The sequence below is a fragment of the Henckelia pumila genome, chromosome 4, assembly GCF_033568475.1.
Source record: "Henckelia pumila isolate YLH828 chromosome 4, ASM3356847v2, whole genome shotgun sequence".
Classification (NCBI taxonomy): Eukaryota; Viridiplantae; Streptophyta; class Magnoliopsida; order Lamiales; family Gesneriaceae; genus Henckelia; species Henckelia pumila.
In genome coordinates, this window is record NC_133123.1 from 190,799,645 (window position 1) to 190,815,850 (window position 16,206).

Consider the following 16,206-nt stretch of genomic DNA (forward strand, 5'->3'; position numbering starts at 1 on the left):
CTCATCCTTCCACTTGTAGCCAACGTCTATTTATTGGAATTTAGAGTTATTTGTATCAAATACCCCTGTGAAATATTAAAAATACAGACTTCACCCTATGAAATTTTAATAGACATCTCCAACCCTAATCTTTTATAAAATTAGCACACGTACGTCGTACCCCTTCATATGAGTGATTGGTTGAGCACGTGGCACTCATGCGACTGGACAGTTATTTTGATTTTTTATTTTTTTTTGCATCAAATATCCTGTGAAATATTGAAAATACGTACTTGATCCCTTGAAAGTATAATTTTTTATCTATTCAACCCATAATACACAATTTTTCTTAAGATTCAATTATAAAATATTTATTAAATATTTTTTTATTTTATTAATTATTAATTTTTTCATATTATTATTTTTTCCGTAATCTTTTAGATATTATAAACAAAATTAATTTAATATATTAAATAATATTTCTAATTAAGTTTATTTATACAATTATTTTAATTATTTAATATTCAATTTTATTTAAAAAATAATTGAACTCATTGCTTAATTTAATATAATGATAAAATTTATTATTAAAATATATTTTTCATATAACTAATATTTTAATATAAAATAAATAATATTTTTATAGTTATTTAATTTAATTATATTATTTTATTAAATTAAATATAGAATTATAAACAAAACTAATTTAATTATTTATTTAAATAGGGTATTTTTCTATATTTTATATCTTTTCAACCTATGATATATAATTTTCTTAAGATTCAATTATAAAATATTTATTACACATTTTCACTTTATTTTTTTATTATTTACAGTAAATTTTTCAATGCATCTTCTCGAAAAATTTAGATTTTGGTTCAATATCATATAGTCCTAAATCGAAAAAGTAATATGTATGAGTTTATCGTATTGGTTCAATATTTTGGTACTTTTAGGTATTTAAATCCTTGTTTATCGAATGCAAGTTTAATGGAGAAGTTGAAAACACGAAGTGAGTTTAATAAAATAATGATAGCAAGATAAAGTAATAATATTTTTTGTAGAAACAAATTAATTAAGAATAATAAATTTAAAATAAAATGAAAAATAAAAAAAATGATATTTTTTTATAAATATTTTATAATTGGATCGTAATAAAAATTTTGTATTATGAGTTGAATAAATTTAAAAATTATACTCTCAAATGGTCAAATATTTATTTTTAATATTTTACATGAATATTTGGTGCAAAACAAAACCTCAAAATGTTTGCCCATTTGCATGAGTGTCGCGTGCTCAACCAATCACTCATATGAAGAAGCACGTGTGCTAATTTTATAAATGGTCGGTGTTGAAAATGTCTATTAAAATTTCACAGGGATTAAGTATGTATTTTAAATATTTCACGTGAGTATTTGATGCAAATAACTCTTAAAATTTATTAGCTTTGGTATTGTGATTATGTCACATAGAGTTCACATAAACTTGGCTAGAAACCAGAACACATCACATTTGAATACAACCATTTCAACAGAAAAAACGAGTTCTGTCACCAAAATGTAGACAATGGCATTGAAGAAAACAAAAAACCAAAAACAGAAAAAAATTAGGCAAGGGAGTTAATAGGAAAATCATTACATCATATAATGTGTCAACTTCATCCAGTTGAAGCGATTCTTCTCGCCAAGGAGGAATGTCCCGGAATTCGTAGGATATTGATGAGAATAGCCTTATAAAACCTTGTATCAATAGTGAACAATCATGACATCCTGGCTTAGTGGATTCTCCCACTGTGAAGAACCTAAAAGTTCAGCTCCGTCAATGGAAATCTTCCATCAAAAGTTGAACGAAACAATTTTCTTGATGGTGAAAAAGTAGTATCATCGAGACCACCACTTGCCAAAAGATTTAATGTTCTTCTACCATTGTCCTCAGAAGACTGCAAGATTGTCTCCAACATATCCATCAATTTCATGTTGTCTCTGCAAAGCACTCCAAGTCCTCCACAGATGTCCTTAAGTTGAGAAAGTGAATCCTCTTTACAAATGGATGCTTTCTTTAGATCCTCAAGAAGACCCTCGAAACTCCTTCTTTCATTCCCAAATTGGCCCTTCAGCTCTTCCATTTCCAATATCTTAGATTGCAACAAACATTTAAGTTCCAGAGTCTCTTGCTTGGACACGAAAAACTTTTTTTCTTCACATTCCACTGCGCTCGTTAAATCTATCACTTCTTTCTCCAAGTTAAAAATCATTTGCTTTCTCTCTTCGATATCTTGCTTATGGGCTAGCTTATATTCTTCAAGCTTTAGTTTCAGAGTGTCTGCCTCAATTTTCCACTTCCCCAAGTCAAGCTTAGATTTGTAAAGTTCAGAAGTTTTGTTGGTGAGCTCAGAATTTGCCATCTCTAAAGCGTTGGAAGCATGTTTTCTGTTCTCTATCAGGGTATTTTCCAATGTCAAGCATTGTTCTTTCAAGCAACATTGACATTTATTTAATTCATCGAGCATCTTTTTGTACCTTTTGAGTTTTTCATCAACGAGGTTTTTCTCCTGCTTCAAAGAATCTAAAGGCTCAACCTTAGCCTTTAAAGCGGGTCCCATCTCTGCTTCACTTCAGCATGAATATGGTTTAGATCTGTGTTTCTCAATTCCAACTGCTGTTTCAGCAACATGTTTTTCTCTTCAGCTTGCTTCATGCTCATTCCCAACTTCATGTTTTCATCACACATCTTTGAGAAAGAAACACAAAATTCAGATTTCAACACCATAAGTAAAGCAAAAATCTCTTCATTCTTTACCTCCAACAAGAACCGACAATCTTCCAGTTCCTTCTGGATTTCTCCAAGGCTTTTATTTTTACCATCCAACTCGGACAAGCTACATATTAAGTCTTCCTTTAATTTTCCTATCTGATGATTCCACTCAGAATCCTTTTCTTTGAGGTTTGAAGTACATTTACTGTGCCACTGCTCCAAACCTTGAAGTTTATCTTGCATTCTTTTCAAAGAATATGCGGCACAACTATTAGCTTCAGCATCTCTGAAACTCACCAACAGATCCTTCTTTTCTTCCTTTAGTTGTACACTCCCACACTCAACATCCTTTTCTTTGAGATTTGAAACACATTTATTGTGCAACTGCTCCAAACCTTGAAGTGTATCTTTCACCCTTTTCAAAGAAGATGTGGCACAACTATTATCAAGCTTAGCAGCTTCAGCATCTCTGAAACACTCCAGCTGATTGCTCTTTTCTTCCTCTATTCGTACACTCCCGTATCTCATTTCATTTGCAAGTTTGTCTTTCTTTCCCAATAAGTAACATATATCTGCAAACTCTTCATCCCTCTTCACAGTTATTCGCTCAATCTCTGATTGTGATTCTTGACAATCTAGGAAATCATTTTCAAATTGTAATCTAGATTCAGATAATTTAATTTCAAGAATTTTTCTTCTTTTTTCATCAGCTAAGACCTGATGGCCTTCTGAAATCCGATTCTTATCATCTAAAGCAGCTTGCAACTTAGAAAGCTCTGTAATAAGTGAAGATTTCTCCTTCTGCCATTTCACCGCACTAGCCTGAAACTGAGTTCGAAGCTTGTCATGTGCTTCTTCAAGGTGTGAAAATTGTTCTCTTTTCCATTTCAGCTGATCTTTAACAATACTTGTTTCCTCCTCCAAACTAAGCATGTATTCCTCTGTGTCTTTCAGGTCTTTTGATGCATTCCTTTGCATTTCAATGTCCTTCTCTGATTTAACTGAAAAAATCCTCTTTAAAGTAGCAATTTCTTCATCGCTCACACTACTCTTTCTCTCCAGATCATGGATTCTTGCAGTCGCCACATCTAGAGCGACCGATAAATCTTTGTTTCCCCGCTCCAGTACTAGAATTTTCTCTTTGTGTTCTGCTTGAAGCTTTTCAATTGAAAAACTTGTCTGCTGAAGAAATATTTCCTTCCTGTGTAGACTGGACTGGAGTTCCTCGCACGTTTGTCTAATGTCACGTATTTCATCAGACTTGGCATTCAGTTCCTGAGCCAGTTTCTTGATCTCCAACTTTGCCAGGTGGATTTTAGCTTGTTGGTCAACATGAGCTGTCCTCAAACCATCAGAAAGATCAGTTTTAGCCCGGCATTCGTCTCTTAATTTATTGACTTCAGCACTGACTTTGGCTAGCTCATCATATATTTTGTCTTTTTCCATAGCTAGTCAATATGAGTTACTCGCACTCCTTTGTAGATTTAACAAAATGCAACATTTCCATCAAGAATAATACTAAACAAAAGATATAAATTTTGAAATTTTATCTAACAGAGCTACAGGTTATGGAATTTCAATAGTGCTCTATAACGGAGGCCAAGCATAACTATTTATTGACCACTATATTTATCCATTCTATCAAACCAATTTTCCCAAACCATAACATCTATACCTTACTGTGCACCCACACTCGCATACTGGAAACAATATCCAAGGCATACTGGAAGGCCATTAGGCATTAAAAATCACCCAAACCTGGATTTTGTTTGTCATGGATTCTTTAACATCGTCGTCCTTTATCCTTCAATTTCCTCCACACACACACCCCCCCCCCTTCTCCCTCTTTTACGTTTTTGATACAGTCGTCTTCTATACTTTTTGAAGAACAAAGCCCGATGGAATACTGATGTACAAACAGAGCTCAGAGAAACTGCAGTTCCTAAGAATCACCGAATTCTCCGCTTTTTGTAGTGTGATCTTAACAAGTAACTATGATAGCAAAAAAATCAATTTTGGTCAATCGGTTCTAATTGACTTCATTCGATATCATACACTCAAGATTTTGAAAAATAATTTGTAATTCAAGAGCTACAAGCAGTTAAATCATCAATGCATTAGACATTATGATTGCTTCATTCTTAAGGCTCAAACCCGGTTATCATTGGACTACATATGGCCGCCAAGATGCTATAATAATTTTCAGATAGAAAGCAAGAGGTGTTACGCACACCATAAGCTGTAGCTGGATACTATAATCCACCAATGAAGACAAATTATTGCAGCCATGCATAACTGCATAAGTGAAGTTGGACCATTTCGATGCAAGATAAAATGCCACATATGAAACTTGGGATTAAGTGTCACACTTAAATCGACCAAAAGGAAGACAGCTCCTCAAGATTAAATTTTCCTATAAGTAGGCGTTGTATTCTACATTTCAACTCATTTTATTGGAACCCATTCTTCATTACTCCATCATTCAAATTTATTCATTATTCAGCAGCAAAGATCCGATTATTTACACAAATATCAATGAACTACACCTGAAACCAAAAACATCAAACCCAATCCCACAAAAATAAAGAAAAGAACACCAAAACTAAGAATCGTAGTCAATAAAAGAAAATTTTTGTTGTTTCATGATTCACTACTAACATAGAATCAAAGACAATAAAACTCTTAAAACCCCCAGAAAATCATCGGAGTAATTTATCGTTCTCCACACAAATTTACCAAAGAAGGAAAATTTTAAATGAAACATGAAAATTTGTGCCTTTGAAAAAATTCATTTTACCTGATCATTCCGTGTAGTGAGTTTTGAGGCTGAATTTGTTTATAGATTCTTTCTTGATCAGAGGCACAAACGATGGAGAAATGGGGACATTTGTTTGAGCGGGAATGATGGATTAGGGCTTGTTTGAAATTTGAGTGGTTTTTCAAGGCTGCGTTTGGCGATTTGAAAGTAAATTCAAAAATAAAATTGGAAAAATAATTTCATGAATCTATATCTATATTAAGTAGAAAAATACATATACGTTGCACGTGGACAAGTAACTATTGAAAAAATATGTGCAAAAGTTACCACATTGTTTTTTGTTTTTCTGTGTTGTTATTTGGTGATCTTTATTTTTCTGACAATATGTTTTATTGTCGAAATAGTTTTTCGGTTTTTCACGATTGGCTAATATGATTGTGAAGAAAATGATTTTGGTTTTTGTAGGTATCTATTTACAAGTGAAGTATATATAACAAATGTACTATTCAACAACGTAACCAATAAACGCTACCAACTTCTTCAAACATCGTGATCTTCGCAATATCAATTTTATATATCTTGTATCAATATAGCTAAATATGTAAGGTTAAATAAATGTTTAATGATTATTTGTCCATTGCTGATTTTCCGTGGAGAAATTCATGAAAATCTCTTCAAATGATATTACCTCCAACTATGGTTAGATTTAACTTGACGCAATTCAGGCAACTCACATTGTTTTTCATTTTTGTAGCATCATTAGAACAATGATTGCATGCATCTTACCATGAGATGATATAGTTTCAATCTCCTTAATTGTATCTCTATTATAGTAATTATTTATTTAAATTTATACCCACTAAAATTGGAGGGTTCAATCCAATTATCGAGTCCAACCTAAGACCAAAGATTCAAGTCCGGAATGAACCTGAAATCAAGCAAAGAGTGTTAGAGGGGTCGGGAAGGTGTCTCGGCGTAGCCCCTCCGACGCTCAAGTCAGAGTCGAAAAATAGATAAGTGAGAAGGAGAGCTTGGGCGCCCCCTCAAAATGAAAGTAATAAGTTGCAAATAAAATGAGCAAACCCGATATTTATAGAGGAGAAGGTAGGGCACCACATATATTCCGTAGGGTACCACGTGAGTGAGACTCACGTACTTGTTCATCCGGGACTCGCCCTTGAGGCGAGGATGAAGCTAAGAGGCCTAGTCTTTGAGACGAATCTTAGGCTAAGTGTGAAAGAGTGGGTGCCCGGTGAGCCAACTTGTGGCTAAGGGCTTTGATGACTCTATGTACAAACAATCTTTTGTTTAATATAATTTACACTTTTATAATGGCGTTTACTTTATCTTTTATCATATTATTATGTTGTGACATACTATAAGATGTTTAGATGAAGACCTTGAATATACTATAGTGTATGTAAGATGTGGTGGCACATGGGGATGACTATCATGAAACACATCTTATAGTCACTGTATATTCTAAACAGTTCCTAGTCGATTGAGCCGTCCGTTAATAAGGATAAGGATCGCTCGAGATTGAGACTAGCATTTGCGATGCCGAGTACCACGTTTCATTGGTATGGAACATAGAGATGTTCAAAGCATGCAAATGGATATTCATACGATGAATGATCGAACTACCCTATCCGGACTTTCCAAGTGGTTAACACTTATCGAGTGGATAAAGTCCGCGGTTTTGGTTGTACACCATTAGTCCTTACTACTTGAAACATCATTGAGACTCTATATGCTAGTACTGTACTTTGACTCGTTTACCGACTCTATTGGGGTCATCAGGTGTCGGGATTGGGTACAGTTACGACACATATAGGAGTCGATGCTTTGTTGTCAAGGATTCACCACATACTTGCGAGTGTGGATATCCTATGAAATCTGAGGAGATATTAGTGTGACGAATCTCTGGCCAGAGTACATGATGTGTTTTAAGAAATGGTTTCTTAGTAGCACATGCGATGTCACTATTTGATCTTCAAGATGCATTGCATAGTTATCGAATCTCGAACGACTCTCGATTTACCAATGGTTGTTGATTCGATCGGGATATATGGATGAAGGGACCGTACTGTACGCTAACCAAAATCTATTGGTTCTTGCAGGCACTATCAGTGATACCTAGGGAATCATGGGGCGATGTTGCTAGGCGCTCTTACCATGATTCGATGGGCAAGTCGGAAATTATTGTTCCGAGTCACAAGGAGTTGTGAGCCCACGGCTAGCTGTATCCCTGAACCATTGAGGGTCACACAAGTAATAGATTTTTAATACCCGTTGAGATAATTAAATTTAAAGAGTTAAATTTAGTGAATAAAGAAGTGGGACTTCTTATTTAAGAGTAGAGGAGTAAGATTTCCTAAAATAACATAGGGATGGGCATTTTTTGGAAATCACTGAATTCGGATTCAGAAAATTTATCTTGACTTTAAAAGATGCAAAAATGGTTTCTGTGCACATTGGTGAAATTGGTTTATCAATCTGAGTCACGATGAATTTTATATTAATTTCTGAATATGCGGGCTTTGCTTGTCAGGCTTGAACTTATGACTAATGGGCCCTAAGCTGTTAGCAGCCCACATTATAAATAAGTTATTGCAGTACAGAAATTATATAACAGAGGCATAATTTTCGAAATTTACTAGGGTTTTTGAGACCTAGTGGCCGCCGCCCCCTCTCCCCTCTCTGCTCGAAAAATTCCAGCCTGTGAATTTTGAATTTGCAGTCTGGTTTAACGGATCAAATTCGTTAATTCTCTTCGTAGAAACTTTTGATAGATTTTCTAGTGCAATCTATCAGAGGGATTAAACTTCTGTTCGTGGACCTGATTGAAGAATTGTTCGTCCATCAGTTCCTGGGACATACAACAAGAGCAGAGTAATCTGTTGGTGTCCATAATCTCGTTTCGAGATTCAAGGTAAAAATTTAATTGTTAGTTAATTTTTACACGCACAATTTAATCGTAAAGTTTTGATACCCATGATATGGAATCGTTCCATATAAAAATTTTAAACTTCCGCTGCACCGGGTATCAATTCTGATTGATCTGAACACGGTTTTCCAACAGTGATATCAGAGCCAGGTTGCTCAGATCAAGCGATTAAATTAATCAATTGTACAAAAATTTTTTAAGCCTCGGTTTTTGAAACAAAATAAAAATTAAAATTTTTGACGGGAAAAAACACGGGCAGCGATTGGATCGCTGCCCGAGGCAGCGCCAAGGGGCAGCGACGGGCTGCCCGGCCCGAGCCCCTTTTGGGGCGCGGGCTGCCTGGGATCGTCCCGGGCGACCCGGGAAAATTTATTTTTAATTTTTTAATTAAAATTTTAATATGTTAAAATTCTATTTTTGGTCCGATCGAAAATTGTTTTTGATTGGTCCACGAGGCGTCGGATCGAATTGTTCGAGTCTGAAAATTTTAAAATTGATTTTTGGATAAATTTGATTTTTTTGGAAAATTTATAGATTTTATCCGTTAAATCAGATTTTATGAAATTAATTATTTTTGGTACAATTGATGATAAGATATGATCTTATGGAAATATTGAGTAAAATATGATTTTATGTATAAAATTGGATTTTATATGTAAAATATGATTTTATTTGATAAAAAGATAAAATATGATTTTGTATGTAAAATAAGATTTTATATATGGAATATGATTTTATCCTTTTTAAATTTAATTGCCATTGCATGTTATCCAATAAATTAATTTTGAATTAAATATTATTGGATAAGGATGATCGATTGCCATGACCAATTTTGTAGGTGTATGTTAGGGAATTTACATTTGTTTTTATTGTTGTTGGATTTATTAATGGGCCTGGTTTATGGCCCAATATGAATTGTCATATGTAATAAAAGTGGGCCTGGTTTATGGTCCGTTCCCACCCCTTAAAATGTATCCCCTACTTGTCATAGTTATTTATTGTAAATACATTAGACTTAGTGGGAGATGAAGATTTGAAGACGGAGGTGGGCCCAGCAGACAATAAAGACTGAAGAAATGTAAATTGGAAGCTCAATGTAATAGGATTGCATTGCATACCTGCATATTACCTAGGATTGGACTTAAACTCGTGATTGGCAACCACTGGTCGACTAGAAATGGAATCGATCATCCTATATAATATATGATATTATCGTTGTATGCATGTTTTAGACTAAATTGTATGAATCCCGCAAGCATACAAATTTTAAATGATGAGACAAATTTTCAAAATTAAAATCCCTCATTTTAAATATGATTTAAAATTGATATCAAGATAAATAAAGGATATTTAAATATTGTTTAAATGTTCCTACCTTCCATCAACGATCAATGTATGAGATGCTACCCGCGGATACGGTCCGGCTCATATTATTGGGGGGCCCGTTCGTCGGAAAGCTGTACATTGGATCGACACATGTTGTAAGTTGGATGGAACTCTGACCAGCTATTTCGGTATGAATAAAATTCTACTGGCAAGCGAATCAGGTCAAATTATAATACAGTGGACAACGGTCCAGATGTCGAACCCACAGGGACTGTAAAAATATGATTACCAAAATATATTTATTTCTACTTAATCTAGGCTAATTAAAAAGAGCGATTTCAGGTTTTTAAACTAATACCTAAAATTGCAATAAAACTCAAATTAATTAAAATAAAGCTGGAATATTTTGGATTACTTAAAATTTGGAAAAAACTTTGATCAAGGACACACGTAGGTACCAGAAAATTCACACAACAAGCAATCTATCTAAGATATCAGACTTAATTATAATTTACGGAAATTTTCGTAAATTGTTCGAAAGACTATTTCTAGAACAATCAAACCTATTCAAATTTGACGGATTAATATTTCATAATTCTAATCAAATCCAAATGCATAAACACTGTGAAAATTCAGTAAACACCTAAACCGCATAATGAAATCGAATTCTATTTCTAGTCAGTTTTACACTATGTTGAAAACCAAAGTGATCGAATTCGAAACCTCCTCTGTACAAATTGGAATCGATTAACAAGCAAACAAATAACTGGCCAAAAAATTTGTAAGGCAAAGATAAATCTGATAATCAATGAACTCAATTAAGTCTGAAAATCTCAAATAAATAAATCAAGTTTTTACATAAACTGTCTGGCCCAATCACGTGGCCTTGATCGAAATAAAAAAACTACTCACAATTCATAATTCAAAACCAAGTTTTAATCATGAATTGATAAAAGAAAATAAAATAAAAGAGAAAAGAAAATAATTCTTCTCCCAAGCGTGTAGCCGTCTCTGCCTCCGTCTCCAACTCAGAAAATTTGTGGAACCCTTGTAAAATAATAAAAACTCCTATTTATAGTGTTTGGAAAGCCTTAAAAATTAATTTCCTAGTTGAAATATAATTTTCGGAATTTTCTGGCCCGTCGACACGCGCGCGTGCGCCTTGGGGTCCTCGCGTGCGCGCAATTATATAAAACAGTGGCCCAAACTTCCTCTCTCGCGCGCGCCCGAGAAATAGTCCCGCTCGCGCGCGCTCCACTCACGAATATCTGGAATTTTCTTCTGCGCGCACGCGAGATAATACCCTCGCGCGCGTGTTATTTATTTTCTGAACATGCGCGATAGCTTTCTCCTCAGCGCTATCGCGCTTGATTTACAACTCTACACGCTATCGCGCTTTATTCCTCCTTGTTAGCGCTAGTTTTAGCTATTCCCATCTTCTCTTGCGCGTTAGCACTCCCTCATGCGCCAATCACCTTGTTTTAAGCGCGTTAGCACTCTTTCTAGCGCCAAAATCAAGAGCTAACGCGCTACAATATTCACCGTCAGCGCAACATTCCAACTGCTCCGAGCGATGATTTTGAAAAATTCATATCTTGAGTTCTAACCGTCGGATTGACCTGAAATTTGGACTGCAGCTTCAAAACATCTTGAACTGCATTCTGACTGTTGGAGATTGGATTTGGATCTCTCAAAAATTAAATATGATTTTTAGATCAAGGCTGCTCCGTTATTCGCTCTTCAAAAATCTAATTTCCTACAAAATTAACCGGGGAAGTGAAATACACACACATGAACTAAAACACATAAAAACACATAAAAATAATATGAATGCACACAAAAATATATATAAAAATATCACAAACTAATGCATATAAACTGCACTTATCAACACCCCCATACTTAACTCTTGCTCGCCCTCGAGCAAGACATGCAAAAACAAAATGCAAACAAAAACATAAGTAAGAACAAGTCATGAATGTGCACAGCCTCTGAGAAGTTCAATTACCAACAAAAATCACAGACATGCTCTCAACTTTTCATAATACACTTTCGGTTTTACGTAAACGTGTGTGTGTGAAATGTCATTCCAGTTTCATACAACTTAGACCGAATTCGTCTCAAATCTGCTTAGCAACCTATGACAAATCAGTGCAAGTTTCACTTTTCAAGTGTCCATTCATTCCAACGATCTCTAGACATACCCACCTCCCTTGAGATAATGAATTACACACCTCCGGATTTTGCACCCGGTATTGCATTAGCCCCAATAATTACCCGCTGACTTAGCTACAACTGGATAGGATATGAAAAATCATTCTATTTTTTTCTTTCTAATCCCCTCATCTATAGCCCGGATGGAGCATCAATCCCATTTAACCCGCATACTTAGCCTTAAATTTAATCTTTTATAGGATTTTAATCCTTTCAAGGCCCGGATGGAATTGTATAAAACTCTTTTTTTTTTTTCTCTAGGTGCGCTCAAGATCATAAGTGTAAACTAGAGCCTCATCAAAATTCATAGTACACAATCAAGATTCACAAACCACCTATTGCCGTGCAATGGTCAAACAGACAAAAACTTCATCAAATCTTTTGTTACAGTCCACTGGTCTAACATTAGTGCTTAAAAATATTCACGGTTCAACCTACAGTTTCTCATGTCAAGCCAAGAGCAAAATTTTTCAAAATTTTTTTTCAACATAACTTCATCATCATTGGCTATCATGACTCATCCTACTGATGCAATGCAAACAACAACAAAAACACACTATATGCAAACAAAAACGAAACATGACAAATGCAAAACAACACACAAATGCTATAAATTAGTCTACCCCCCCATACTTATCCAAAGCATTGCCCTCAATGCTTTAGAACAATGAACAGAATGCAAACAAACACACAATATAATGAAAAACAAAAATAACACTCCCCTGGTTTTCGATGCATTCTCTTCCTTCTTGACAGTATCCTCTGGGACGGTATCAGTAGTCTAGATTATCGGCGGGCACGACCAACTGGCATGGGAAAGAAACAATAATCAAATAAAATCAAAAATAAAAACCAAAAACATAATAAAAAAAAACAAAAACACTGGGTTGCCTCCCAGTCAGCGCTAAATTTATAGTCTATAGCCCGACTATACTCCTCTTTGAGTGGTGAAATTCAAGGTGGTTTATCCACCGTCTGTGAAAAACTCGAATCAGTCCTGCACTGCATACTACATCATTAAAGAACTTGTGCAAGGGATTAATTCATGTAGACAACTGCACCTGCAGACATGCATCAACATCATGCTTCTCATCAACCAAACGAATAACAGAACAAGATTTCAAAATTGGGCTCTCAGTAGCCGACTTAGACATAGTAAAAACTACTTGTTCATCGTTCAATCTTATAACCAACTCTCCCTTCTCAACATCAACTAGGGCTCTACTAGCAGCAAGAAAAGGACGCCCTAAAATCAGTGGAACCTCACAGTCCTCATCCATGTCAAGAATAACAAAATCTACAGGGTATATAAAATGTTCTATCTTGACTAGGACATTCTCTACGATCCCTCTCGGATATTTAATAGAACCATCAGCAAATTTAAGAGAGATAGCAGCAGGTTCTATATTTTCAACTCCTAATTTTCGAGCAATAGAATAAGGCATTAAATTAATGCTCGACCCAAGATCACACAACACATTCTCAAAAGACAAACTTCCAATATGACAGGGTATAGAAAAACTCCCTGGATCCTGAGATTTTGTTGGAAGCTTCTTTTGCAACACCGCCGAGCACTCTTCCTTCATTGTGACTTGCGTAAGATCATTCAGCTTCTTTTTATTTTTCAGCAAGTCTTTCAGAAACTTTGCATATCTCGGCATCTGAGCTAAAGCATCTGCAAAAGGTATGTTAATATGCAGTTTCTTGAAAATTTCAAGAAACTTCTTAAATTGAGAATCAAATAATAGTTGCTTAGCTCTAAGAGGGAAAGGTAAAGTAGATAAATCAACATTTTTATTAACTTCAAATTTTGAAGTCTTACCTTTCTTACCTGTCGTGGAGGATTTTTCTGTACGCACCTCCTATTTTTCTTCATCAATTTTCGGCCCTTCCACAGTCTTCTCGTCTTCCGGTTGCCTCTCAGACTGTTCAGATTGTGATCTCGTCACTATCATAATTGCATTCACGCTTTTGGGATTGAGCTCAGTGTTGCTCGGTAGAGATCCAGTAGGACGATTTGACAATTGGGAAGCAATTTGACCCATCTGACTTTTCAACCTCTGCATCATAGCTTCTTGATTTTGTAAACGAGCCTCAGTACCCGCCACATATTTCATCATTATTTCCTCGAAGCTCGGCTTCTTCTCCTCTTGCTTGGACTGCCAGTTCTGATTATAATTATTGTTGTAGGAGTTGTACGGCTGCCGTCCTTGATTTCCCATAAAATTTACAGCATCAACTTCAAACAACTGCTGATCCTCTTTCAGATTCCCTTGTGTTGGCGCTGTTTTCATGAGTGCCACTTGATGTGTTAGAGAGTCGATCTTAGCGTTCAGGGCCATCAAAGCATCGACCTCTATAATTCCACTCTTCTTTTCCTTCTTTACATCCGGCCACCCAATATTACTCTCTGCCATGTTGCCAATAATCTCCCAAGCTTCAGCTGGCGTCTTCTTGAATAAGCATCCATTGGCGGCAGCATCCAGCATAGATCGAACCGACTGATCGGCTCCGTTGTAGAATGTCTGGGTCTGCTGGCTTTGAGTAAGATTATGCTGAGGACATGTCCTCAACATCTTTTTGAACCTGGTCCACGCCGCATGTAGAGATTCTCCCTCCTTTTGCTTGAAAGATATAATATCAGAGAATAACTTAGCCATCTTCGTAGGAGGGAAGTATTTCTTTAGGAATTCTTGGACAAGACCCGTCCAAGTAGTAATACAACCATTCGGCAAGTCATCAAGCCACTCCAAGGCTTCGCACTGTAGAGAGAATGGGAATAACCACAGTCTCACTGCATCAGAGGTTACCCCATTAAACTTGAATGTGTCACAAATCGACAAGAATCGCTCCAGATGAGCGTAAGGATCCTCAGTAGAAGTGCCTCCAAATCGTGCTTGAAGTTGGATCATCTGAATAGTTGAGGGTTTAAGCTCAAAGCTGTTTGCCTCAACAGTGGGGCGAACGATGCTGGATCCATAACCTTCAACCGGAGGCCTAATAAGATCCCAAACAGTGCGGTTGTCAACTTTTTCTGCCATTTCTTCCTCAGACTCAGAATCAAGCTCCAAATTAAGATCTTTCCTAGCTCTCCGAATCCTACTAAGCGTGCGTTCTATCTCCAAATCGAGTGGTAGGAGATTTTTGAATAGTCGAGATCGATGCATGCACTAGCAGATGAGTACCTGACAAACACAAATAAAATAAAAAAAATTCATAAAGCAGATAAATAAAAAAAAACAGTCTAATCTCAAGAGAAATAAAAATTTTGATATCAAACAGTCCCCGGCAACGGCGCCAAAAACTTGACCGGCTATTTCGGTATGAATAAAATTCTACTGGCAAGCGAACCAGGTCAAATTATAATACAGTGGACAACGGTCCAGATGTCGAACCCACAGGGACTGTAAAAATATGATTACCAAAATATATTTATTTCTACTTAATCTAGGCTAATTAAAAAGAGTGATTTCAGGTTTTTAAACTAATACCTAAAATTGCAATAAAACTCAAATTAATTAAAATAAAGCTGGAATATTTTGGATTACTTAAAATTTGGGAAAAACTTCGATTAAGGACACACGTAGGTACCAGACAATTCACACAACAAGCAATCTATCTAAGATATCAGACTTAATTATAATTTACGGGAATTTTCCTAAATTGTTCGAAAGACTATTTCTAGAACAATCAAACCTATTCAAATTTGACGGATTAATATTTCATAATTCTAATCAAATCCAAATGCATAAACACTGTGAAAATTCAGTAAACACCTAAACCGCATAATGAAACCGAATTCTATTTCTAGTCAGTTTTACACTATGTTGAAAACCAAAGTGATCGAATTCGAAACCTCCTCTGTACAAATTGGAATCGATTAACAAGCAAACAAATAACTGGCCAAGAAATTTGTAAGACAAAGATAAATATGATAATCAATAAACTCAATTAAGTCTGAAAATCTCAAATAAATAAATCAAGTTTTTACATAAACTGTCTGGCCCAATCACGTGGCCTTGATCGATATAAAAAAACTACTCAAAATTCATAATTCAAAACCAAGTTTTAATCATGAATTGATAAAAGAAAATAAAATAAAAGAGAAAAGAAAATAATTCTTCTCCCAAGCGTGTAGCCGTCTCTGCCTCCGTCTCCAACTCAGAAAATTTGTGGAACCCTTGTAAAATAATAAAAACTCCTATTTATAGTGTTTGGAAAGCCTTAA

At 35.3% G+C, this 16,206-nt stretch overlaps 1 pseudogene; it reads right to left on the reverse strand.

The window, feature by feature from the left end:
* Nucleotides 1-1,518: 1,518 nt before the first annotated feature.
* LOC140866386 (uncharacterized protein At4g38062-like) lies at nucleotides 1,519-5,618 on the reverse strand (annotated as a pseudogene).
* Nucleotides 5,619-16,206: the final 10,588 nt, after the last annotated feature.